General features: G+C 43.4%; 15 pseudogenes; all 15 read right to left on the bottom strand.

Annotated features, from left to right (window-relative positions):
- Positions 1-600: 600 nt before the first annotated feature.
- On the bottom strand, positions 601-867 carry LOC130288428 (U2 spliceosomal RNA; annotated as a pseudogene).
- A 1431-nt stretch (positions 868-2298) lies between these two features.
- On the bottom strand, positions 2299-2562 carry LOC130285933 (U2 spliceosomal RNA; annotated as a pseudogene).
- A 1478-nt stretch (positions 2563-4040) lies between these two features.
- Positions 4041-4309, bottom strand: LOC130289989 (U2 spliceosomal RNA; annotated as a pseudogene).
- A 1478-nt stretch (positions 4310-5787) lies between these two features.
- On the bottom strand, positions 5788-6053 carry LOC130288260 (U2 spliceosomal RNA; annotated as a pseudogene).
- A 1472-nt stretch (positions 6054-7525) lies between these two features.
- LOC130289397 (U2 spliceosomal RNA) lies at positions 7526-7792 on the bottom strand (annotated as a pseudogene).
- Positions 7793-9249: 1457 nt separating this feature from the next.
- Positions 9250-9514, bottom strand: LOC130286321 (U2 spliceosomal RNA; annotated as a pseudogene).
- Positions 9515-10954: 1440 nt separating this feature from the next.
- Positions 10955-11221, bottom strand: LOC130289236 (U2 spliceosomal RNA; annotated as a pseudogene).
- A 1471-nt stretch (positions 11222-12692) lies between these two features.
- LOC130289535 (U2 spliceosomal RNA) lies at positions 12693-12964 on the bottom strand (annotated as a pseudogene).
- A 1465-nt stretch (positions 12965-14429) lies between these two features.
- Positions 14430-14694, bottom strand: LOC130288802 (U2 spliceosomal RNA; annotated as a pseudogene).
- Positions 14695-16156: 1462 nt separating this feature from the next.
- LOC130289808 (U2 spliceosomal RNA) lies at positions 16157-16420 on the bottom strand (annotated as a pseudogene).
- Positions 16421-17874: 1454 nt separating this feature from the next.
- LOC130289798 (U2 spliceosomal RNA) lies at positions 17875-18140 on the bottom strand (annotated as a pseudogene).
- Positions 18141-18754: 614 nt separating this feature from the next.
- Positions 18755-19021, bottom strand: LOC130289774 (U2 spliceosomal RNA; annotated as a pseudogene).
- A 1464-nt stretch (positions 19022-20485) lies between these two features.
- LOC130289773 (U2 spliceosomal RNA) lies at positions 20486-20752 on the bottom strand (annotated as a pseudogene).
- A 1463-nt stretch (positions 20753-22215) lies between these two features.
- LOC130289927 (U2 spliceosomal RNA) lies at positions 22216-22484 on the bottom strand (annotated as a pseudogene).
- A 1474-nt stretch (positions 22485-23958) lies between these two features.
- LOC130288774 (U2 spliceosomal RNA) lies at positions 23959-24223 on the bottom strand (annotated as a pseudogene).
- Positions 24224-24757: the final 534 nt, after the last annotated feature.

Genomic DNA, 24757 nt, shown 5'->3' with positions numbered 1-24757 from the left:
ACTTACTCACTCTCACTCTCTCACTCACTCGCTCACTAAGTCAGTCTCTCTCTCTCTCTCTTTTTCTTTTTATATATATTTTTTTCCGTCTTCTTCTTCTTCTTCTTCAGACCCTGTCATAGCACTAATGCCTGTCCAATACCACCAGCAGATGGAGACACTCCATTGCAACATTGGTTGTGAGCAGCAGTTTCTAAAAACAAATGCCTCATGGCGGATTTCCCATCCATCAATGGATGGTAAATTTTGTTTTTATCATTCACTGACCACAGAAACCAATGCATGGTCAAGCAACAGCAATGACACACCCTTGTGTATAGGCATGAGACCCTCACGTCATTTAATAGGATTCAGCACCACCCACAAGACAGCTACCTGTCATGTCATGTCAAACCTGCACAGGTGTGCTAGATTATTATTATTTAGTTTTATTTTATTTTTTTACACCAATCAGTGTGCAAACATGGTCATTAAAACGCTAAATAAATAGACGTTCATAAACCAGTCAGTGCAACTCATCATTTTGGTCTCCAATTCTCAAACTCAAATTCTCACCCACAGAGGATTAAATGAGAATCTTTCTTGTTTAACACTGGAATGGGGTGGTGCACTGTTCACTACCCGAAGATACTGCCACATCGGGTCAATGCATAGGGCGACAGAAGCAAGCTTCCAAATCAGCTCCCTTTCTCAAAAATCCATTTAATTTATGGTCCCCAGATAGGGAACGTATGTATCAGTATGTGCTCACAAGTCACCCAAGTGCAAGTATTCACACAAAAAAAAAAAACGTGCCTCAGGATGCGATCTGTCGCAAGATCCTTTCTTTTTTTACACTTGATCTAAGCCAAAAGGCCTAGAGGGGATAACCGGGAAAGGGGTGGACCCAACCATGGTCCCTTCATGAGCACTCACATTACTCATAGGAATGGAAGGAAAGCTGGCAGCCAACCAGCCTCCCATACATACATACAGCACAGGCTAAACCCACATCATCACTTAAAAAAAGGACAGGCGACCATTGCACTCTGATGGAGCATTTAGCAATGCAATCCATAGCCTGGCTTTTGCCTGAACCCCCATCACTCCTCCTCTTGCATATAAGACAATATTTCAGATCTGCATATGAAAACAACACGCCTACCTTTGTTGCACATAGCTGCCTGCCTGTCTCTAGTTACCCCACTGGCTGTAGCTGCGTCCCTTCCGACATGGAATAACACCAACTGTAACGATAAACTGAAAATTAACAGTATAAACCTGCATCATTTTGGACTCTGGTATTTGCTGAATCCGGGTGACCTGACAACCGATGGTGGTGCCGCTGGTGATTCTGGCCTTCTTGGAATCTGTTGGGCCTATGTGTTAGCTCACACATCACTTGGGTATCCATGGTAACTACCACAACATGGTCATCTGCAGTTTACATCTAGCCCTAGAAGTGGCATTGAATGGCATTTTAAAAGTGCTAAGGGTCCTGGTGCAATAATCCTCCCATGAGGATCAGCCTCAACGGCTTTGTAGATTGCACTCATGTCAGCAACTCCATATACATTTTTTTTTCTTCATGCTTCTTTCTTCATCCTTTTTTCTTTCTGTCATTCAGACTTTCATTCATTCGATCTCTCTCACTCACTTGCTTTAACTCATTTGTTCTCACTCACTCACTCACTCAATCACTCACTCACTCATTCACTCTCACTCACTCTCACTCTCTCACTCACTCGCTCACTAAGTCAGTCTCTCTCTCTCTTTTTCTTTTTATATATATTTTTTTCCGTCTTCTTCTTCTTCTTCTTCTTCTTCAGACCCTGTCATAGCACTAATGCCTTTCCAATACCACCAGCAGATGGAGACACTCCATTGCAATATTGGTTGTGAGCAGCAGTTTCTAAAAACAAATGCCTCATGGCGGATTTCCCATCCATCAATGGATGGTAAATTTTGTTTTTATCATTCACTGACCACAGAAACCAATGCATGGTCAAGCAACAGCAATGACACACCCTTGTGTATAGGCATGAGACCCTCACGTCATTTAACAGGATTCAGCACCACCCACAAGACAACTACCTGTCATGTCATGTCAAACCTGCACAGGTGTGCTAGATTATTATTATTTAGTTTTATTTTATTTTTTTACACCAATCAGTGTGCAAACATGGTCATTAAAACGCTAAATGAATAGACGTTCATAAACCAGTCAGTGCAACTCATCATTTTGGTCCCCAATTCTCAAACTCAAATTCTCACCCACGGAGGATTAAATGAGAATCTTTCTTGTTTAACACTGGAATGGGGTGGTGCACTGTTCACTACCCGAAGATACTGCCACATCGGGTCAATGCATAGGGCGACAGAAGCAAGCTTCCAAATCAGCTCCCTTTCTCAAAAATCCATTTAATTTATGGTCCCCAGATAGGGAACGTATGTATCAGTATGTGCTCACAAGTCACCCAAGTGCAAGTATTCACACAAAAAAAAACGTGCCTCAGGATGCGATCTGTCGCAAGATCCTTTCTTTTTTTACACTTGATCTAAGCCAAAAGGCCTAGAGGGGATAACCGGGAAAGGGGTGGACCCAACCATGTCCCCTTCATGAGCACTCACATTACTCATAGGAATGGAAGGAAGGCTGGCAGCCAACCAGCCTCCCATACACTCTCTGGGTGGGTGGCAGTCAGCCACCCATACATACATACAGCACAGGCTAAACCCACATCATCACTTAAAAAAAGGACAGGCGACCATTGCACTCTGATGGAGCATTTAGCAATGCAATCCATAGCCTGGCTTTTGCCTGAACCCCCATCATTCCTCCTCTTGCATATAAGACAATATTTCAGATCTGCATATGAAAACAACACACCTACCTTTGTTGCACATAGCTGCCTGCCTGTCTCTAGTTACCCCACTGGCTGTAGCTGTGTCCCTTCCGACGTGGAATAACACCAACTGTAACGATAAACTGAAAATTAACAGTATAAACCTGCATCATTTTGGACTCTGGTATTTGCTGAATCCGGGTGACCTGACAACCGATGGTGGTGCCGCTGGTGATTCTGGCCTTCTTGGAATCTGTTGGGCCTATGTGTTAGCTCACACATCACTTGGGTATCCATGGTAACTACCACAACATGGTCATCTGCAGTTTACATCTAGCCCTAGAAGTGGCATTGAATGGCATTTTAAAAGTGCTAAGGGTCCTGGTGCAATAATCCTCCAATGAGGATCAGCCTCAACGGCTTTGTAGATTGCACTCATGTCAGCAACTCCATATACATTTTTTTTTCTTCATGCTTCTTTCTTCATCCTTTTTTATTTCTGTCATTCAGACTTTCATTCATTCGATCTCTCTCACTCACTTGCTTTAACTCATTTGTTCTCACTCACTCACTCACTCAATCACTCACTCACTCATTCACTCTCACTCAGTCTCACTCTCTCACTCACTCGTTCACTAAGTCTGTCTCTCTCTCTCTCTCTCTCTCTCTCTCTTTTTATATATATTTTTTTCCGTCTTCTTCTTCTTCTTCTTCTTCTTCTTCAGACCCTGTCATAGCACTAATGCCTTTCCAATACCACCAGCAGATGGAGACACTCCATTGCAACATTGGTTGTGAGCAGCAGTTTCTAAAAACAAATGCCTCATGGCGGATTTCCCATCCATCAATGGATGGTAAATTTTGTTTTTATCATTCACTGACCACAGAAACCAATGCATGGTCAAGCAACAGTAATGACACACCTTTGTGTATAGGCATGAGACCCTCACGTCATTTAACAGGATTCAGCACCACCCACAAGACAGCTACCTGTCATGTCATGTCAAACCTGCACAGGTGTGCTAGATTATTATTATTTAGTTTTATTTTATTTTTTTACACCAATCAGTGTGCAAACATGGTCATTAAAACGCTAAATGAATAGACGTTCATAAACCAGTCAGTGCAACTCATCATTTTGGTCTCCAATTCTCAAACTCAAATTCTCACCCACGGAGGATTAAATGAGAATCTTTCTTGTTTAACACTGGAATGGGGTGGTGCACTGTTCACTACCCGAATATACTGCCACATCGGGTCAATGCATAGGGCGACAGAAGCAAGCTTCCAAATCAGCTCACTTTCTCAAAAAAAAAATCCATTTAATTTATGGTTCCCAGATAGGGAACGTATGTATCAGTATGTGCTCACAAGTCACCCAAGTGCAAGTATTCACACAAAAAAAAACGTGCCTCAGGATGCAATCTGTCGCAAGATCCTTTCTTTTTTTACACTTGATCTAAGCCAAAAGGACTAGAGTGGATAATCGGGAAAGGGGTGGACCCAACCATGTCCCCTTCATGAGCACTCACATTACTCATAGGAATGGAAGGAAGGCTGGCAGCCAACCAGCCTCCCATACACTCTCTGGGTGGGTGGCAGTCAGCCACCCATACATACATACAGCACAGGCTAAACCCACATCATCACTTAAAAAAAGGACAGGCGACCATTGCACTCTGATGGAGCATTTAGCAATGCAATCCATAGCCTGCCTTTTGCCTGAACCCCCATCACTCCTCCTCTTGCATATAAGACAATATTTCAGATCTGCATATGAAAACAACACGCCTACCTTTGTTGCACATAGCTGCCTGCCTGTCTCTAGTTACCCCACTGGCTGTAGCTGCGTCCCTTCCGACATGGAATAACACCAACTGTAACGATAAACTGAAAATTAACAGTATAAACCTGCATCATTTTGGACTCTGGTATTTGCTGAATCCGGGTGACCTGACAACCGATGGTGGTGCCGCTGGTGATTCTGGCCTTCTTGGAATCTGTTGGGCCTATGTGTTAGCTCACACATCACTTGGGTATCCATGGTAACTACCACAACATGGTCATCTGCAGTTTACATCTAGCCCTAGAAGTGGCATTGAATGGCATTTTAAAAGTGCTAAGGGTCCTGGTGCAATAATCCTCCCATGAGGATCAGCCTCAACGGCTTTGTAGATTGCACTCATGTCAGCAACTCCATATACATTTTTTTTTCTTCATGCTTCTTTCTTCATCCTTTTTTCTTTCTGTCATTCAGACTTTCATTCATTCGATCTCTCTCACTCACTTGCTTTAACTCATTTGTTCTCACTCACTCACTCACTCACTCACTCAATCACTCACTCACTCATTCACTCTCACTCACTCTCACTCTCTCACTCACTCGCTCACTAAGTCAGTCTCTCTCTCTCTCTCTCTCTTTTTCTTTTTATATATATTTTTTTCCGTCTTCTTCTTCTTCTTCTTCTTCAGACCCTGTCATAGCACTAATGCCTTTCCAATACCACCAGCAGATGGAGACACTCCATTGCAACATTGGTTGTGAGCAGCAGTTTCTAAAAACAAATGCCTCATGGCGGATTTCCCATCCATCAATGGATGGTAAATTTTGTTTTTATCATTCACCGACCACAGAAACCAATGCATGGTCAAGCAACAGCAATGACACACCCTTGTGTATAGGCATGAGACCCTCACGTCATTTAACAGGATTCAGCACCACCCACAAGACAGCTACCTGTCATGTCATGTCAAACCTGCACAGGTGTGCTAGATTATTATTATTTAGTTTTATTTTATTTTTTTACACCAATCAGTGTGCAAACATGGTCATTAAAACGCTAAATGAATAGACGTTCATAAACCAGTCAGTGCAACTCATCATTTTGGTCTCCAATTCTCAAACTCAAATTCTCACCCACGGAGGATTAAATGACAATCTTTCTTGTTTAACACTGGAATGGGGTGGTGCACTGTTCACTACCCGAAGATACTGCCACATCGGGTCAATGCATAGGGCGACAGAAGCAAGCTTCCAAATCAGCTCCCTTTCTCAAAAATCCATTTAATTTATGGTCCCCAGATAGGGAACGTATGTATCAGTATGTGCTCACAAGTCACCCAAGTGCAAGTATTCACACAAAAAAAAAAACGTGCCTCAGGATGCGATCTGTCGCAAGATCCTTTCTTTTTTTACACTTGATCTAAGCCAAAAGGCCTAGAGGGGATAACCGGGAAAGGGGTGGACCCAACCATGTCCCCTTCATGAGCACTCACATTACTCATAGGAATGGAAGGAAGGCTGGCAGCCAACCAGCCTCCCATACACTCTCTGGGTGGGTGGCAGTCAGCCACCCATACATACATACAGCACAGGCTAAACCCACATCATCACTTAAAAAAAGGACAGGCGACCATTGCACTCTGATGGAGCATTTAGCAATGCAATCCATAGCCTGGCTTTTGCCTGAACCCCCATCACTCCTCCTCTTGCATATAAGACAATATTTCAGATCTGCATATGAAAACAACACGCCTACCTTTGTTGCACATAGCTGCCTGCCTGTCTCTAGTTACCCCACTGGCTGTAGCTGCGTCCCTTCCGACATGGAATAACACCAACTGTAACGATAAACTGAAAATTAACGATATAAACCTGCATCATTTTGGACTCTGGTATTTGCTGAATCCGGGTGACCTGACAACCGATGGTGGTGCCGCTGGTGATTCTGGCCTTCTTGGAATCTGTTGGGCCTATGTGTTAGCTCACACATCACTTGGGTATCCATGGTAACTACCACAACATGGTCATCTGCAGTTTACATCTAGCCCTAGAAGTGGCATTGAATGGCATTTTAAAAGTGCTAAGGGTCCTGGTGCAATAATCCTCCCATGAGGATCAGCCTCAACGGCTTTGTAGATTGCACTCATGTCAGCAACTCCATATAATTTTTTTTTTTCTTCATGCGTCTTTCTTCATCCTTTTTTCTTTCTGTCATTCAGACTTTCATTCATTCGATCTCTCTCACTCACTTGCTTTAACTCATTTGTTCTCACTCACTCACTCACTCAATCACTCACTCACTCATTCACTCTCACTCACTCTCACTCTCTCACTCACTCGCTCACTAAGTCAGTCTCTCTCTCTCTCTCTCTTTTTCTTTTTATATATATTTTTTTCCGTCTTCTTCTTCTTCTTCTTCTTCTTCAGACCCTGTCATAGCACTAATGCCTTTCCAATACCACCAGCAGATGGAGACACTCCATTGCAACATTGGTTGTGAGCAGCAGTTTCTAAAAACAAATGCCTCATGGCGGATTTCCCATCCATCAATGGATGGTAAATTTTGTTTTTATCATTCACTGACCACAGAAACCAATGCATGGTCAAGCAACAGCAATGACACACCCTTGTGTATAGGCATGAGACCCTCACGTCATTTAACAGGATTCAGCACCACCCACAAGACAGCTACCTGTCATGTCATGTCAAACCTGCACAGGTGTGCTAGATTATTATTATTTATTTTTATTTTATTTTTTTACACCAATCAGTGTGCAAACATGGTCATTAAAACGCTAAATGAATAGACGTTCATAAACCAGTCAGTGCAACTCATCATTTTGGTCTCCAATTCTCAAACTCAAATTCTCACCCACGGAGGATTAAATGAGAATCTTTCTTGTTTAACACTGGAATGGGGTGGTGCACTGTTCACTACCCGAAGATACTGCCACATCAGGTCAATGCATAGGGCGACAGAAGCAAGCTTCCAAATCAGCTCCCTTTCTCAAAAATCCATTTAATTTATGGTCCCCAGATAGGGAACGTATGTATCAGTATGTGCTCACAAGTCACCCAAGTGCAAGTATTCACACAAAAAAAAAAACGTGCCTCAGGATGCAATCTGTCGCAAGATCCTTTCTTTTTTTTACACTTGATCTAAGCCAAAAGGCCTAGAGGGGATAACCGGGAAAGGGGTGGACCCAACCATGTCCCCTTCATGAGCACTCACATTACTCATAGGAATGGAAGGAAGGCTGGCAGCCAACCAGCCTCCCATACACTCTCTGGGTGGGTGGCAGTCAGCCACCCATACATACATACAGCACAGGCTAAACCCACATCATCACTTAAAAAAAGGACAGGCGACCATTGCACTCTGATGGAGCATTTAGCAATGCAATCCATAGCCTGGCTTTTGCCTGAACCCCCATCACTCCTCCTCTTGCATATAAGACAATATTTCAGATCTGCATATGAAAACAACACGCCTACCTTTGTTGCACATAGCTGCCTGCCTGTCTCTAGTTACCCCACTGGCTGTAGCTGCTTCCCTTCCGACATGGAATAACACCAACTGTAACGATAAACTGAAAATTAACAGTATAAACCTGCATCATTTTGGACTCTGGTATTTGCTGAATCCGGGTGACCTGACAACCGATGGTGGTGCCGCTGGTGATTCTGGCCTTCTTGGAATCTGTTGGGCCTATGTGTTAGCTCACACATCACTTGGGTATCCATGGTAACTACCACAACATGGTCATCTGCAGTTTACATCTAGCCCTAGAAGTGGCATTGAATGGCATTTTAAAAGTGCTAAGGGTCCTGGTGCAATAATCCTCCCATGAGGATCAGCCTCAACGGCTTTGTAGATTGCACTCATGTCAGCAACTCCATATACATTTTTTTTTTCTTCATGCTTCTTTCTTCATCCTTTTTTCTTTCTGTCATTCAGACTTTCATTCATTCGATCTCTCTCACTCACTTGCTTTAACTCATTTGTTCTCACTCACTCACTCACTCACTCACTCAATCACTCACTCATTCAGTCTCACTCACTCTCACTCTCTCACTCACTCGCTCACTAAGTCAGTCTCTCTCTCTCTCTCTCTCTCTCTCTCTTTTTCTTTTTATATATATTTTTTTCCGTTTTCTTCTTCAGACCCTGTCATAGCACTAATGCCTTTCCAATACCACCAGCAGATGGAGACACTCCATTGCAACATTGGTTGTGAGCAGCAGTTTCTAAAAACAAATGCCTCATGGCGGATTTCCCATCCATCAATGGATGGTAAATTTTGTTTTTATCATTCACTGACCACAGAAACCAATGCATGGTCAAGCAACAGCAATGACACACCCTTGTGTATAGGCATGAGACCCTCACGTCATTTAACAGGATTCAGCACCACCCACAAGACAGCTACCTGTCATGTCATGTCAAACCTGCACAGGTGTGCTAGATTATTATTATTTAGTTTTATTTTATTTTTTTACACCAATCAGTGTGCAAACATGGTCATTAAAACGCTAAATGAATAGACGTTCATAAACCAGTCAGTGCAACTCATCATTTTGGTCTCAAATTCTCACCCACGGAGGATTAAATGAGAATCTTTCTTGTTTAACACTGGAATGGGGTGGTGCACTGTTCACTACCCGAAGATACTGCCACATCGGGTCAATGCATAGGGCGACAGAAGCAAGCTTCCAAATCAGCTCCCTTTCTCAAAAATACATTTAATTTATGGTCCCCAGATAGGGAACGTATGTATCAGTATGTGCTCACAAGTCACTAAAGTGCAAGTATTCACACAAAAAAAAAACGTGCCTTAGAATGCGATCTGTCACAAGATCCTTTCTTTTTTTACACTTGATCTAAGCCAAAAGGCCTAGAGGGGATAACCAGGAAAGGGGTGGACCCAACCATGTCCCCTTCATGAGCACTCACATTACTCATAGGAATGGAAGGAAGGCTGGCAGCCAACCAGCCTCCCATACACTCTCTGGGTGGGTGGCAGTCAGCCACCCATACATACATACAGCACAGGCTAAACCCACATCATCACTTAAAAAAAGGACAGGCGACCATTGCACTCTGATGGAGCATTTAGCAATGCAATCCATAGCCTGGCTTTTGCCTGAACCCCCATCACTCCTCCTCTTGCATATAAGACAATATTTCAGATCTGCATATGAAAACAACACACCTACCTTTGTTGCACATAGCTGCCTGCCTGTCTCTAGGTACCCCACTGGCTGTAGCTGCGTCCCTTCCGACATGGAATAACACCAACTGTAACGATAAACTGAAAATTAACAGTATAAACCTGCATCATTTTGGACTCTGGTATTTGCTGAATCCGGGTGACCTGACAACCGATGGTGGTGCCGCTGGTGATTCTGGCCTTCTTGGAATCTGTTGGGCCTATGTGTTAGCTCACACATCACTTGGGTATCCATGGTAACTACCACAACATGGTCATCTGCAGTTTACATCTAGCCCTAGAAGTGGCATTGAATGGCATTTTAAAAGTGCTAAGGGTCCTGGTGCAATAATCCTCCCATGAGGATCAGCCTCAACGGCTTTGTAGATTGCACTCATGTCAGCAACTCCATATACATTTTTTTTTCTTCATGCTTCTTTCTTCATCCTTTTTTCTTTCTGTCATTCAGACTTTCATTCATTCGATCTCTCTCACTCACTTGCTTTAACTCATTTGTTCTCACTCACTCACTCACTCAATCACTCACTCATTCACTCTCACTCACTCTCACTCTCTCACTCACTCGCTCACTAAGTCAGTCTCTCTCTCTCTCTTTTTCTTTTTATATATATTTTTTCCGTCTTCTTCTTCTTCTTCAGACCCTGTCATAGCACTAATGCCTTTCCAATACCACCAGCAGATGGAGACAGTCCATTGCAACATTGGTTGTGAGCAGCAGTTTCTAAAAACAAATGCCTCATGGCGGATTTCCCATCCATCAATGGATGGTAAATTTTGTTTTTATCATTCACTGACTACAGAAACCAATGCATGGTCAAGCAACAGCAATGACACACCCTTGTGTATAGGCATGAGACCCTCACGTCATTTAACAGGATTCAGCACCACCCACAAGACAGCTACCTGTGATGTCATGTCAAACCTGCACAGGTGTGCTAGATTATTATTATTTAGTTTTATTTTATTTTTTTTACACCAATCAGTGTGCAAACATGGTCATTAAAACGCTAAATGAATAGACGTTCATAAACCAGTCAGTGCAACTCATCATTTTGGTCTCAAATTCTCACCCACGTAGGATTAAATGAGAATCTTTCTTGTTTAACACTGGAATGGGGTGGTGCACTGTTCACTACCCGAAGATACTGCCACATCGGGTCAATGCATAGGGCGACGGAAGCAAGCTTCCAAATCAGCTCCCTTTCTCAAAAATCCATTTAATTTATGGTCCCCAGATAGGGAACGTATGTATCATTATGTGCTCACAAGTCACCCAAGTGCAAGTATTCACACAAAAAAAAAAAACCTGCGTCAGGATGCGATCTGTCGCAAAATCCTTTCTTTTTTTACACTTGATCTAAGCCAAAAGGCCTAGAGGGGATAACCCGGAAAGTGGTGGACCCAACCATGTCCCCTTCATGAGCACTCACATTACTCATAGGAATGGAAGGAAGGCTGGCAGCTAACCAGCCTCCCATACACTCTCTGGGTGGGTGGCAGTCAGCCACCCATACATACATACAGCACAGGCTAAACCCACATCATCACTTAAAAAAGGGACAGGCGACCATTGCACTCTGATGGAGCATTTAGCAATGCAATCCATAGCCTGGCTTTTGCCTGAACCCCCATCACTCCTCCTCTTGCATATAAGACAATATTTCAGATCTGCATATGAAAACAACACGCCTACCTTTGTTGCACATAGCTGCCTGCCTGTCTCTAGTTACCCCACTGGCTGTCGCTGCGTCCCTTCCGACATGGAATAACACCAACTGTAACGATAAACTGGAAATTAACAGTATAAACCTGCATCATTTTGGACTCTGGTATTTGCTGAATCCGGGTAACCTGACAACCGATGGTGGTGCCGCTGGTGATTCTGGCCTTCTTGGAATCTGTTGGGCCTATGTGTTAGCTCACACATCACTTGGGTATCCATGGTAACTACCACAACATGGTCATCTGCAGTTTACATCTAGCCCTAGAAGTGGCATTGAATGGCATTTTAAAAGTGCTAAGGGTCCTGGTGCAATAATCCTCCCATGAGGATCAGCCTCAACGGCTTTGTAGATTGCACTCATGTCTGCTACTCCATATACATTGTTTTTTCTTCATGCTTCTTTCTTCATCCTTTTTTCTTTCTGTCATTCAGACTTTCATTCATTCGATCTCACTCACTCACTTGCTTTAACTCATTTGTTCTCACTCACTCACTCACTCAATCACTCACTCACTTATTCACTGTCACTCACTCTCACTCTCTCACTCACTCGCTCACTAAGTCAGTCTCTCTCTCTCTCTCTCTCTCTCTCTCTTTTTATTTTTATATATATTTTTTTCCGTCTTCTTCTTCTTCAGACCCTGTCATAGCACTAATGCCTTTCCAATATCACCAGCAGATGGAGACACTCCATTGCAACATTGGTTGTGAGCAGCAGTTTCTAAAAACAAATGCCTCATGGTGGATTTCCCATCCATCAATGGATGGTAAATTTTGTTTTTATCATTCACTGACCACAGAAACCAATGCATGGTCAAGCAACAGCAATGACACACCCTTGTGTATAGGCATGAGACCCTCACGTCATTTAACAGGATTCAGCACCACCCACAAGACAGCTACCTGTCATGTCATGTCAAACCTGCACAGGTGTGCTAGATTATTATTATTTAGTTTTTTTTTTTTTTTTTTTACACCAATCAGTGTGCAAACATGATCATTAAAACGCTAAATGAATAGACGTTCATAAACCAGTCAGTGCAACTCATCATTTTGGTCTCCAATTCTCAAACTCAAATTCTCACCCACGGAGGATTAAATGAGAATCTTTCTTGTTTAACACTGGAATGGGGTGGTGCACTGTTCACTACCCGAAGATACTGCCACATCGGGTCAATGCAAAGGGCGACGGAAGCAAGCTTCCAAATCAGCTCCCTTTCTCAAAAATCCATTTAATTTATGGTCCCCAGATAGGGAACGTATGTATCAGTATGTGCTCACAAGTCACCCAAGTGCAAGTATTCACACAAAAAAAAAAAAAAAAACGTGCCTCAGGATGCGATCTGTCGCAAGATCCTTTCTTTTTTTACACTTGATCTAAGCCAAAAGGCCTAGAGGGGATAACCCGGAAAGTGGTGGACCCAACCATGTCCCCTTCATGAGCACTCACATTACTCATAGGAATGGAAGGAAGGCTGGCAGCTAACCAGCCTCCCATACACTCTCTGGGTGGGTGGCAGTCAGCCACCCATACATACATACAGCACAGGCTAAACCCACATCATCACTTAAAAAAAGGACAGGCGACCATTGCACTCTGATGGAGCATTTAGCAATGCAATCCATAGCCTGGCTTTTGCCTGAACCCCCATCACTACTCCTCTTGCATATAAGACAATTTTTCAGATCTGCATATGAAAACAACACGCCTACCTTTGTTGCACATAGCTGCCTGCCTGTCTCTAGTTACCCCACTGGCTGTCGCTGCGTCTCTTCCGACATGGAATAACACCAACTGTAACGATAAACTGAAAATTAACAGTATAAACCTGCATCATTTTGGACTCTGGTATTTGCTGAATCCGGGTGACCTGACAACCGATGGTGGTGCCGCTGGTGATTCTGGCCTTCTTGGAATCTGTTGTGCCTATGTGTTAGCTCACACATCACTTGGGTATCCATGGTAACTACCACAACATGGTCATCTGCAGTTTACATCTAGCCCTAGAAGTGGCATTGAATGGCATTTTAAAAGTGCTAAGGGTCCTGGTGCAATAATCCTCCCATGAGGATCAGCCTCAACGGCTTTGTAGATTGCACTCATGTCTGCTACTCCAAATAATTTTTTTTTTCTTCATGCTTCTTTCTTCATCCTTTTTTCTTTCTGTCATTCAGACTTTCATTCATTCGATCTCACTCACTCACTTGCTTTAACTCATTTGTTCTCACTCACTCACTCACTCACTCAATCACTCACTCACTTATTCACTCTCACTCACTCTCACTCTCTCACTCACTCGCTCACTAAGTCAGTCTCTCTCTCTCTCTTTTTCTTTTTATAAATATTTTTTTCCGTCTTCTTCTTCTTCTTCTTCAGACCCTGTCATAGCACTAATGCCTTTCCAATACCACCAGCAGATGGAGACACTCCATTGCAACATTGGTTGTGAGCAGCAGTTTCTAAAAACAAATGCCTCATGGCGGATTTCCCATCCATCAATGGATGGTAAATTTTGTTTTTATCATTCACTGACCACAGAAACTAATGCATGGTCAAGCAACAGCAATGACACACCCTTGTGTATAGGCATGAGACCCTCACGTCATTTAACAGGATTCAGCACCACCCACACGACAGCTACCTGTCATGTCATGTCAAACCTGCACAGGTGTGCTAGATTATTATTATTTAGTTTTATTTTATTTTTTTACACCAATCAGTGTGCAAACATGGTCATTACAACGCTAAATGAATAGACGTTCATAAACCAGTCAGTGCAGCTCATCATTTTGGTCTCCAATTCTCAAACTCAAATTCTCACCCACGGAGGATTAAATGAGAATCTTTCTTGTTTAACACTGGAATGGGGTGGTGCACTGTTCACTACCCGAAGATACTGCCACATCGGGTCAATGCATAGGGCGACGGAAGCAAGCTTCCAAATCAGCTCCCTTTCTCAAAAATCCATTTAATTTATGGTCCCCAGATAGGGAACGTATGTATCAGTATGTGCTCACAAGTCACCCAAGTGCAAGTATTCACACAAAAAAAAAACGTGCCTCAGGATGCGATCTGTCGCAAGATCCTTTCTTTTTTTACACTTGATCTAAGCCAAAAGGCCTAGAGGGGATTACCGGGAAAGGGGTGGACCCAACCATGTCCCCTTCATGAGCACTCACATTACTCATAGGAATGGAAGGAAGGCTGGCAGCCAACCAGCCTCCCATACACTCTCTGGCTGGGTGGCAGTCAGCCACCCATACATACATACAGCACAGGCTAAACCCACATCATCACTTAAAAAAATGACAGGCGACTATTGCACTCTGATGGAGCATTTAGCAAAGCAACCCATAGCCTGGCTTTTGCCTGAACCCCCATCACTCCTCCTCTTGCATATAAGACAATATTTCAGATCTGCATATGAAAACAACACGCCTACCTTTGTTGCACATAGCTGCCTGCCTGTCTCTAGTTACCCCACTGGCTGTAGCTGCGTCCCTTCCGACATGGAATAACACCAACTGTAACGATAAACTGAAAATTAACAGTATAAACCTGCATCATTTTGGACTCTGGTATTTGCTGAATCCGGGTGACCTGACAACCGATGGTGGTGCCGCTGGTGATTCTGGCCTTCTTGGAATCTGTTGGGCCTATGTGTTAGCTCACACATCACTTGGGTATCCATGGTAACTACCACAACATGGTCATCTGCAGTTTACATCTAGCCCTAAAAGTGGCATTGAATTGCATTTTAAAAGTGCTAAGGGTCCTGGTGCAATAATCCTCCCATGAGGATCAGCCTCAATGGCTTTGTAGATTGCACTCCTGTCTGCAACTCCATATACATTTTTTTTTCTTCATGCTTCTTTCTTCATCCTTTTTTCTTTCTGTCATTCAGACTTTCATTCATTCGATCTCTCTCACTCACTTGCTTTAACTCATTTGTTCTCACTCACTCACTCACTCAATCACTCACTCACTTATTCACTCTCACTCACTCTCACTCTCTCACTCACTCGCTCACTAAGTCAGTCTCTCTCTCTTTCTCTCTTTTACTTTTTATATATATTTTTTTCCGTCTTCTTCTTCTTCTTCAGACCCTGTCATAGCACTAATGCCTTTCCAATACCACCAGCAGATGGAGACACTCCATTGCAACATTGGTTGTGAGCAGCAGTTTCTAAAAACAAATGCCTCATGGCGGATTTCCCATCCATCAATGGATGGTAAATTTTGTTTTTATCATTCACTGACCACAGAAACCAATGCATGGTCAAGCAACAGCAATGACACACCCTTGTGTATAGGCATGAGACCCTCACGTCCTTTAACAGGATTCAGCACCACCCACAAGACAGCTACCTGTCATGTCATGTCAAACCTGCACAGGTGTGCTAGATTATTATTATTTAGTTTTATTTTATTTTTTTACACCAATCAGTGTGCAAACATGGTCATTAAAACGCTAAATGAATAGACGTTCATAAACCAGTCAGTGCAACTCATCATTTTGGTCTCCAATTCTCAAACTCAAATTCTCACCCACGGAGGATTAAATGAGAATCTTTCTTGTTTAACACTGGAATGGGGTGGTGCACTGTTCACTACCCGAAGATACTGCCACATCGGGTCAATGCATAGGGCGATGGAAGCAAGCTTCCAAATCAGCTCCCTTTCTCAAAAATCCATTTAATTTATGGTCCCCAGATAGGGAACGTATGTATCAGTATGTGCTCACAAGTCACCCAAGTGCAAGTATTCACACAAAAAAAACGTGCCTCAGGATGCGATCTGTCGCAAGATCCTTTCTTTTTTTAACCCTTGATCTAAGCCAAAAGGCCTAGAGGGGATAACCGGGAAAGGGGTGGACCCAACCATGTCCCCTTCATGAACACTCACATTACTCATAGGAATGGAAGGAAGGCTGGCAGCCAACCAGCCTCCCATACACTCTCTGGGTGGGTGGCAGTCAGCCACCCATAATAAATACAGCACAGGCTAAACCCACCTCATCACTTAAAAAAGGACAGGCGACCATTGCACTCTGATGGAGCATTTAGCAATGCAATCCATAGCCTGGCTTTTGCCTGAACCCCCATCACTCCTCCTCTTGCATATAAGACAATATTTCAGATCTGCATATGAAAACAACACGCCTACCTTTGTTGCACATAGCTGCCTGCCTGTCTCTAGTTACCCCACTGGCTGTAGCTGCATCCCTTCCGACATGGAATAACACCAACTGTAACGATAAACTGAAAATTAACAGTATAAACCTGCATCATTTTGGACTCTGGTATTTGCTGAATCCGGGTGACCTGACAACCGATGGTGGTGCCGCTGGTGATTCTGGCCTTCTTGGAATCTGTTGGGCCTATGTGTTAGCTCACACATCACTTGGGTATCCATGGTAACTACCACAACATGGTCATCTGCAGTTTACATCTAGCCCTAGAAGTGGCATTGAATGGCATTTTAAAAGTGCTAAGGGTCCTGGTGCAATAATCCTCCCATGAGGATCAGCCTCAACGGCTTTGTAGATTGCACTCATGTCTGCAACTCCATATACATTTTTTTTTTCTTCATGCTTCTTTCTTCATCCTTTTTTCTTTCTGTCATTCAGACTTTCATTCATTCGATCTCTCTCACTCACTTGCTTAAACTCATTTGTTCTCACTCACTCACTCACTCAATCACTCACTTACTTATTCACTCTCACTCACTCACTCACTCGCTCACTAAGTCAGTCTCTCTCTCTCTCTCTCTCTTTTTCTTTTTATATATATATTTTTTCCGTCTTCTTCTTCTTCTTCAGACCCTGTCATAGCACTAATGCCTTTCCAATACCACCAGCAGATGGAGACACTCCATTGCAACATTGGTTGTGAGCAGCAGTTTCTAAAAACAAATGCCTCATGGCGGATTTCCCATCCATCAATGGATGGTAAATTTTGTTTTTATCATTCACTGACCACAGAAACCAATGCATGGTCAAGCAACAGCAATGACACACCCTTGTGTATAGGCATGAGACCCTCACGTCATTTAACAGGATTCAGCACCACCCACAAGACAGCTACCTGTCATGTCATGTCAAACCTGCACAGGTGTGCTAGATTATTATTATTTAGTTTTATTTTATTTTTTTACACCAATCAGTGTGCAAACATGGTCATTAAAACGCTAAATGAATAGACGTTCATAAACCAGTCAGTGCAACTCATCATTTTGGTCTCCAATTCTCAAACTCAAATTCTCACCCACGGAGGATTAAATGAGAATCTTTCTTGTTTAACACTGGAATGGGGTGGTGCACTGTTCACTACCCGAAGATACTGCCACATCGGGTCAATGCATAGGGCGACGGAAGCAAGCTTCCAAATCAGCTCCCTTTCTCAAAAATCCATTTAATTTATGGTCCCCAGATAGGGAACGTATGTATCAGTATGTGCTCACAAGTCACCCAAGTGCAAGTATTCACACAAAAAAAAAAACGTGCCTCAGGATGCGATCTGTCGCAAGATCCTTTCTTTCTTTACTCTTGATCTAAGCCAAAAGGCCTAGAGGGGATAACCGGGAAAGGGGTGGACCCAACCATGTCCCCTTCATGAGCACTCACATTACTCATAGGAATGGAAGGAAGGCTGGCAGCCAACCAGCCTCCCATACACTCTCTGGGTGGGTGGCAGTCAGCCACCCATACATACATACAGCACAGGCTAAACCCACATCATCACTTAAAAAAAGGACAGGCGACCATTGCACTCTGATGGAGCATTTAGCAATGCAATCCATAGCCCGGCTTTTGCCTGAACCCCCATCACTCCTCCTCTTGCATATAAACTGCTGCTCACAACCAGGTTTATACTGTTAATTTTCATTTTATCGTTACAGTTGGTGTTATTCCATGTCGGAAGGGACGCAGCGACAGCCAGTGGGGTAACTAGAGACAGGCAGGCAGCTATGTGCAACAAAGGTAGACGTGTTGTTTTCATATGCAGATCTGAAATATTGTCTTATATGCAAGAGGAGGAGTGAAGGGGGTTCAGGCAAAAGCCAGGCTATGGATTGCATTGCTAAATGCTCCATCAGAGTGCAACTCATCATTTTGGTCTCCAATTCTCAAACTCAAATTCTCACCCACGGAGGATTAAATGAGAATCTTTCTTGTTTAACACTGGAATGGGGTGGTGCACTGTTCACTACCCGAAGATACTGCCACACCGGGTCAATGCATAGGGCGACGGAAGCAAGCTTCCAAATCAGCTCCCTTTCTCAAAAATCCATTTAATTTATGGTCACCAGATAGGGAACGTATGTTTCAGTATGTGCTCACAAGTCACCCAAGTGCAAGTATTCACACAACAAAAAAAACGTGCCTCAGGATGCGATCTGTCGCAAGATCCTTTCTTTTTTTTACACTTGATCTAAGCCAAAAGGCCTAGAGGAGATAACCGGGAAAGGGGTGGACCCAACCATGTCCCCTTCATGAGCACTCACATTACTCATAGGAATGGAAGGAAGGCTGGCAGCCAACCAGCCTCCCATACACTCTCTAGGTGGGTGGCAGTCAGCCACCCATACATACATACAGCACAGGCTAAACCCACATCATCACTTAAAAAAAGGACAGGCGACCATTGCACTCTGATGGAGCATTTAGCAATGCAATCCATAGCCTGGCTTTTGCCTGAACCCCCATCACTCCTCCTCTTGCATATAAGACAATATTTCAGATCTGCATATGAAAACAACACGCCTACCTTTGTTGCACATAGCTGCCTGCCTGTCTCTAGTTACCCCACTGGCTGTCGCTGCGTCCCTTCCGACATGGAATAACACCAACTGTAACGATAAACTGAAAATTAACAGTATAAACCTGCATCATTTTGGACTCTGGTATTTGCTGAATCCGGGTAACCTGACAACCGATGGTGGTGCCGCTGGTGATTCTGGCCTTCTTGGAATCGGTTGGGCCTATGTGTTAGCTCACACATCACTTGGGTATCCATGGTAACTACCACAACATGGTCATCTGCAGTTTACATCTAGCCCTAGAAGTGGCATTGAATGGCATTTTAAAAGTGCTAAGGGTCCTGGTGCAATAATCCTCCCATGAGGATCAGCCTCAACGGCTTTGTAGATTGCACTCATGTCTGCTACTCCATTTACATTTTTTTTTCTTCATGCTTCTTTCTTCATCCTTTTTTCTTTCTGTCATTCAGACTTTCATTCATTCGATCTCACTCACTCACTTGCTTTAACTCATTTGTTCTCACTCACTCACTCACTCAATCACTCACTCACTTATTCACTCTCACTCACTCTCACTCTCTCACTCACTCGCTCACTAAGTCAGTCTCTCTCTCTCTCTCTCTCTTTTTCTTTTTATATATATTTTTTTCCGTCTTCTTCTTCTTCTTCAGACCCTGTCATAGCACTAATGCCTTTCCAATACCACCAGCAGATGGAGACACTCCATTGCAACATTGGTTGTGAGCAGCAGTTTCTAAAAACAAATGCCTCATGGCGGATTTCCCATCCATCAATGGATGGTAAATTTTGTTTTTATCATTCACTGACCACAGAAACCAATGCATGGTCAAGCAACAGCAATGACACACCCTTGTGTATAGGCATGAGACCCTCACGTCATTTAACAGGATTCAGCACCACCCACAAGACAGCTACCTGTCATGTCATGTCAAACCTGCACAGGTGTGCTAGATTATTATTATTTAGTTTTATTTTATTTTTTTACACCAATCAGTGTGCAAACATGGTCATTAAAACGCTAAATGAATAGACGTTCATAAACCAGTCAGTGCAACTCATCATTTTGGTCTCCAATTCTCAAACTCAAATTCTCACCCACGGAGGATTAAATGAGAATCTTTCTTGTTTAACACTGGAATGGGGTGGTGCACTGTTCACTACCCGAAGATACTGCCACACCGGGTCAATGCATAGGGCGACGGAAGCAAGCTTCCAAATCAGCTCCCTTTCTCAAAAATCCATTTAATTTATGGTCACCAGATAGGGAACGTATGTTTCAGTATGTGCTCACAAGTCACCCAAGTGCAAGTATTCACACAAAAAAAAAAACGTGCCTCAGGATGCGATCTGTCGCAAGATCCTTTCTTTTTTTTACACTTGATCTAAGCCAAAAGGCCTAGAGGAGATAACCGGGAAAGGGGTGGACCCAACCATGTCCCCTTCATGAGCACTCACATTACTCATAGGAATGGAAGGAAGGCTGGCAGCCAACCAGCCTCCCATACACTCTCTAGGTGGGTGGCAGTCAGCCACCCATACATACATACAGCACAGGCTAAACCCACATCATCACTTAAAAAAAGGACAGGCGACCATTGCACTCTGATGGAGCATTTAGCAATGCAATCCATAGCCTGACTTTTGCCTGAACCCCCATCACTCCTCCTCTTGCATATAAGACAATATTTCAGATCTGCATATGAAAACAACACGCCTACCTTTGTTGCACATAGCTGCCTGCCTGTCTCTAGTTACCCCACTGGCTGTCGCTGCGTCCCTTCCGACATGGAATAACACCAACTGTAACAATAAACTGAAAATTAACAGTATAAACCTGCAGCATTTTGGACTCTGGTATTTGCTGAATCCGGGTAACCTGACAACCGATGGGGGTGCCGCTGGTGATTCTGGCCTTCTTGGAATCGGTTGGGCCTATGTGTTAGCTCACACATCACTTGGGTATCCATGGTAACTACCACAACATGGTCATCTGCAGTTTACATCTAGCCCTAGAAGTGGCATTCAATGGCATTTTAAAAGTGCTAAGGGTCCTGGTGCAATAATCCTCCCATGAGGATCAGCCTCAACGGCTTTGTAGATTGCACTCATGTCTGCTACTCCATATACATTTTTTTTTCTTCATGCTTCTTTCTTCATCCTTTTTTCTTTCTGTCATTCAGACTTTCATTCATTCGATCTCACTCACTCACTTGCTTTAACTCATTTGTTCTCACTCACTCAATCACTCACTCACTTATTCACTCTCACTCACTCTCACTCTCTCACTCACTCGCTCACTAAGTCAGTCTCTCAATCTCTCTCTCTCTCTCTCTTTTTCTTTTTATATATATTTTTTTCCGTCTTCTTCTTCTTCTTCAGACCCTGTCATAGCAGTAATGCCTTTCCAATACCACCAGCAGATGGAGACACTCCATTGCAACATTGGTTGTGAGCAGCAGTTTCTAAAAACAAATGCCTCATGGCGGATTTCCCATCCATCAATGGATGGTAAATTTTGTTTTTATCATTCACTGACCACAGAAACCAATGCATGGTCAAGCAACAGCAATGACACACCCTTGTGTATAGGCATGAGACCCTCACGTCATTTAACAGGATTCAGCACCACCCACAAGACAGCTACCTGTCATGTCATGTCAAACCTGCACAGGTGTGCTAGATTATTATTATTTAGTTTTATTATTTTTTTTTTACACCAATCAGTGTGCAAACATGGTCATTAAAACGCTAAATGAATAGACGTTCATAAACCAGTCAGTGCAACTCATCATTTTGGTCTCCAATTCTCAAACTCAAATTCTCACCCACGGAGGATTAAATGAGAATCTTTCTTGTTTAACACTGGAATGGGGTGGTGCACTGTTCACTACCCGAAGATACTGCCACATCGGGTCAATGCAAAGGGCGACGGAAGCAATCTTCCAAATCAGCTCCCTTTCTCAAAAATCCATTTAATTTATGGTCCCCAGATAGGGAACGTATGTATCAGTATGTGCTCACAAGTCACCCAAGTGCAAGTATTCACACAAAAAAAAAAAAAATGTGCCTCAGGATGCGATCTGTCGCAAGATCCTTTCTTTTTATACACTTGATCTAAGCCAAAAAGCCTAGAGGGGATAACCGGGAAAGGGGTGGACCCAACCATGTCCCCTTCATGAGCACTCACATTACTCATAGGAATGGAAGGAAGGCTGGCAGCCAACCAGCCTCCCATACACTCTCTGGGTGGGTGGCAGTCAGCCACCCATACATACATACAGCACAGGCTAAACCCACATCATCACTTAAAAAAAGGACAGGCGACCATTGCACTCTGATGGAGCATTTAGCAATGCAATCCATAGCCTGGCTTTTGCCTGAACCCCCATCACTCCTCCTCTTGCATATAAGACAATATTTCAGATCTGCATATGAAAACAACACGCCTACCTTTGTTGCACATAGCTGCCTGCCTGTCTCTAGTTACCCCACTGGCTGTAGCTGCGTCCCTTCCGACATGGAATAACACCAACTGTAACGATAAACTGAAAATTAACAGTATAAACCTGCATCATTTTGGACTCTGGTATTTGCTGAATCCGGGTGACCTGACAACCGATGGTGGTGCCGCTGGTGATTCTGGCCTTCTTGGAATCTGTTGGGCCTATGTGTTAGCTCACACATCACTTGGGTATCCATGGTAACTACCACAACATGGTCATCTGCAGTTTACATCTAGCCCTAGAAGTGGCATTGAATGGCATTTTAAAAGTGCTAAGGGTCCTGGTGCAATAATCCTCCCATGAGGATCAGCCTCAACGGCTTTGTAGATTGCACTCATGTCTGCTACTCCATATACATTTTTTTTTCTTTATGCTTCTTTCTTCATCCTTTTTTCTTTCTGTCATTCAGACTTTCATTCATTCGATCTCACTCACTCACTTGCTTTAACTCATTTGTTCTCACTCACTCACTCACTCACTCAATCACTCACTCACTCATTCACTCTCACTCACTCTCACTCTCTCACTCACTCGCTCACTAAGTCACTCTCTCTCTCTCTCTCTCTCTCTCTTTTTCTTTTTATAAATATTTTTTTCCGTCTTCTTCTTCTTCTTCTTCAGACCCTGTCATAGCACTAATGCCTTTCCAATACCACCAGCAGATGGAGACACTCCATTGCAACATTGGTTGTGAGCAGCAGTTTCTAAAAACAAATGCCTTATGGCGGATTTCCCATCCATCAATGGATGGTAAATTTTGTTTTATCATTCACTGACCACAGAAACCAATGCATGGTCAAGCAACAGCAATGACACACCCTTGTGTATAGGCATGAGACCCTCACGTCATTTAACAGGATTCAGCACCACCCACAAGACAGCTACCTGTCATGTCATGTCAAACCTGCACAGGTGTGCTAGATTATTATTATTTAGTTTTATTTTATTTTTTTACACCAATCAGTGTGCAAACATGGTCATTAAAACGCTAAATGAATAGACGTTCATAAACCAGTCAGTGCAACTCATCATTTTGGTCTCCAATTCTCAAACTCAAATTCTCACCCACGGAGGATTAAATGAGAATCTTTCTTGTTTAACACTGGAATGGGGTGGTGCACTGTTCACTACCCGAAGATACTGCCACATCGGGTCAATGCATAGGGCGACGGAAGCAAGCTTCCAAATCAGCTCCCTTTCTCAAAAATCCATTTAATTTATGGTCCCCAGATAGGGAACGTATGTATCAGTATGTGCTCACAAGTCACCCAAGTGCAAGTATTCACACAAAAAAAAAAACGTGCCTCAGGATGCGATCTGTCGCAAGATCCTTTCTTTTTTACACTTGATCTAAGCCAAAAGGCCTAGAGGGGATAACCGGGAAAGGGGTGGACCCAACCATGTCCCCTTCATGAGCACTCACATTACTCATAGGAATGGAAGGAAGGCTGGCAGCCAACCAGCCTCCCATACACTCTCTGGGTGGGTGGCAGTCAGCCACCCATACATACATACAGCACAGGCTAAACCCACATCATCACTTAAAAAAAGGACAGGCGACCATTGCACTCTGATGGAGCATTTAGCAATGCAATCCATAGCCTGGCTTTTGCCTGAACCCCCATCACTCCTCCTCTTGCATATAAGACAATATTTCAGATCTGCATATGAAAACAACACGCCTACCTTTGTTGCACATAGCTGCCTGCCTGTCTCTAGTTACCCCACTGGCTGTCGCTGCGTCCCTTCCGACATGGAATAACACCAACTGTAACGATAAACTGAAAATTAACAGTATAAACCTGCATCATTTTGGACTCTGGTATTTGCTGAATCCGGGTAACCTGACAACCGATGGTGGTGCCGCTGGTGATTCTGGCCTTCTTGGAATCTGTTGGGCCTATGTGTT

This window comes from Hyla sarda, chromosome 8 (assembly GCF_029499605.1).
Source record: "Hyla sarda isolate aHylSar1 chromosome 8, aHylSar1.hap1, whole genome shotgun sequence".
In the NCBI taxonomy this organism is placed as follows: Eukaryota; Metazoa; Chordata; class Amphibia; order Anura; family Hylidae; genus Hyla; species Hyla sarda.
The sequence above is the reverse complement of the archived record's forward strand: the minus strand, read 5'-3'. Positions and strand labels throughout refer to the sequence as shown.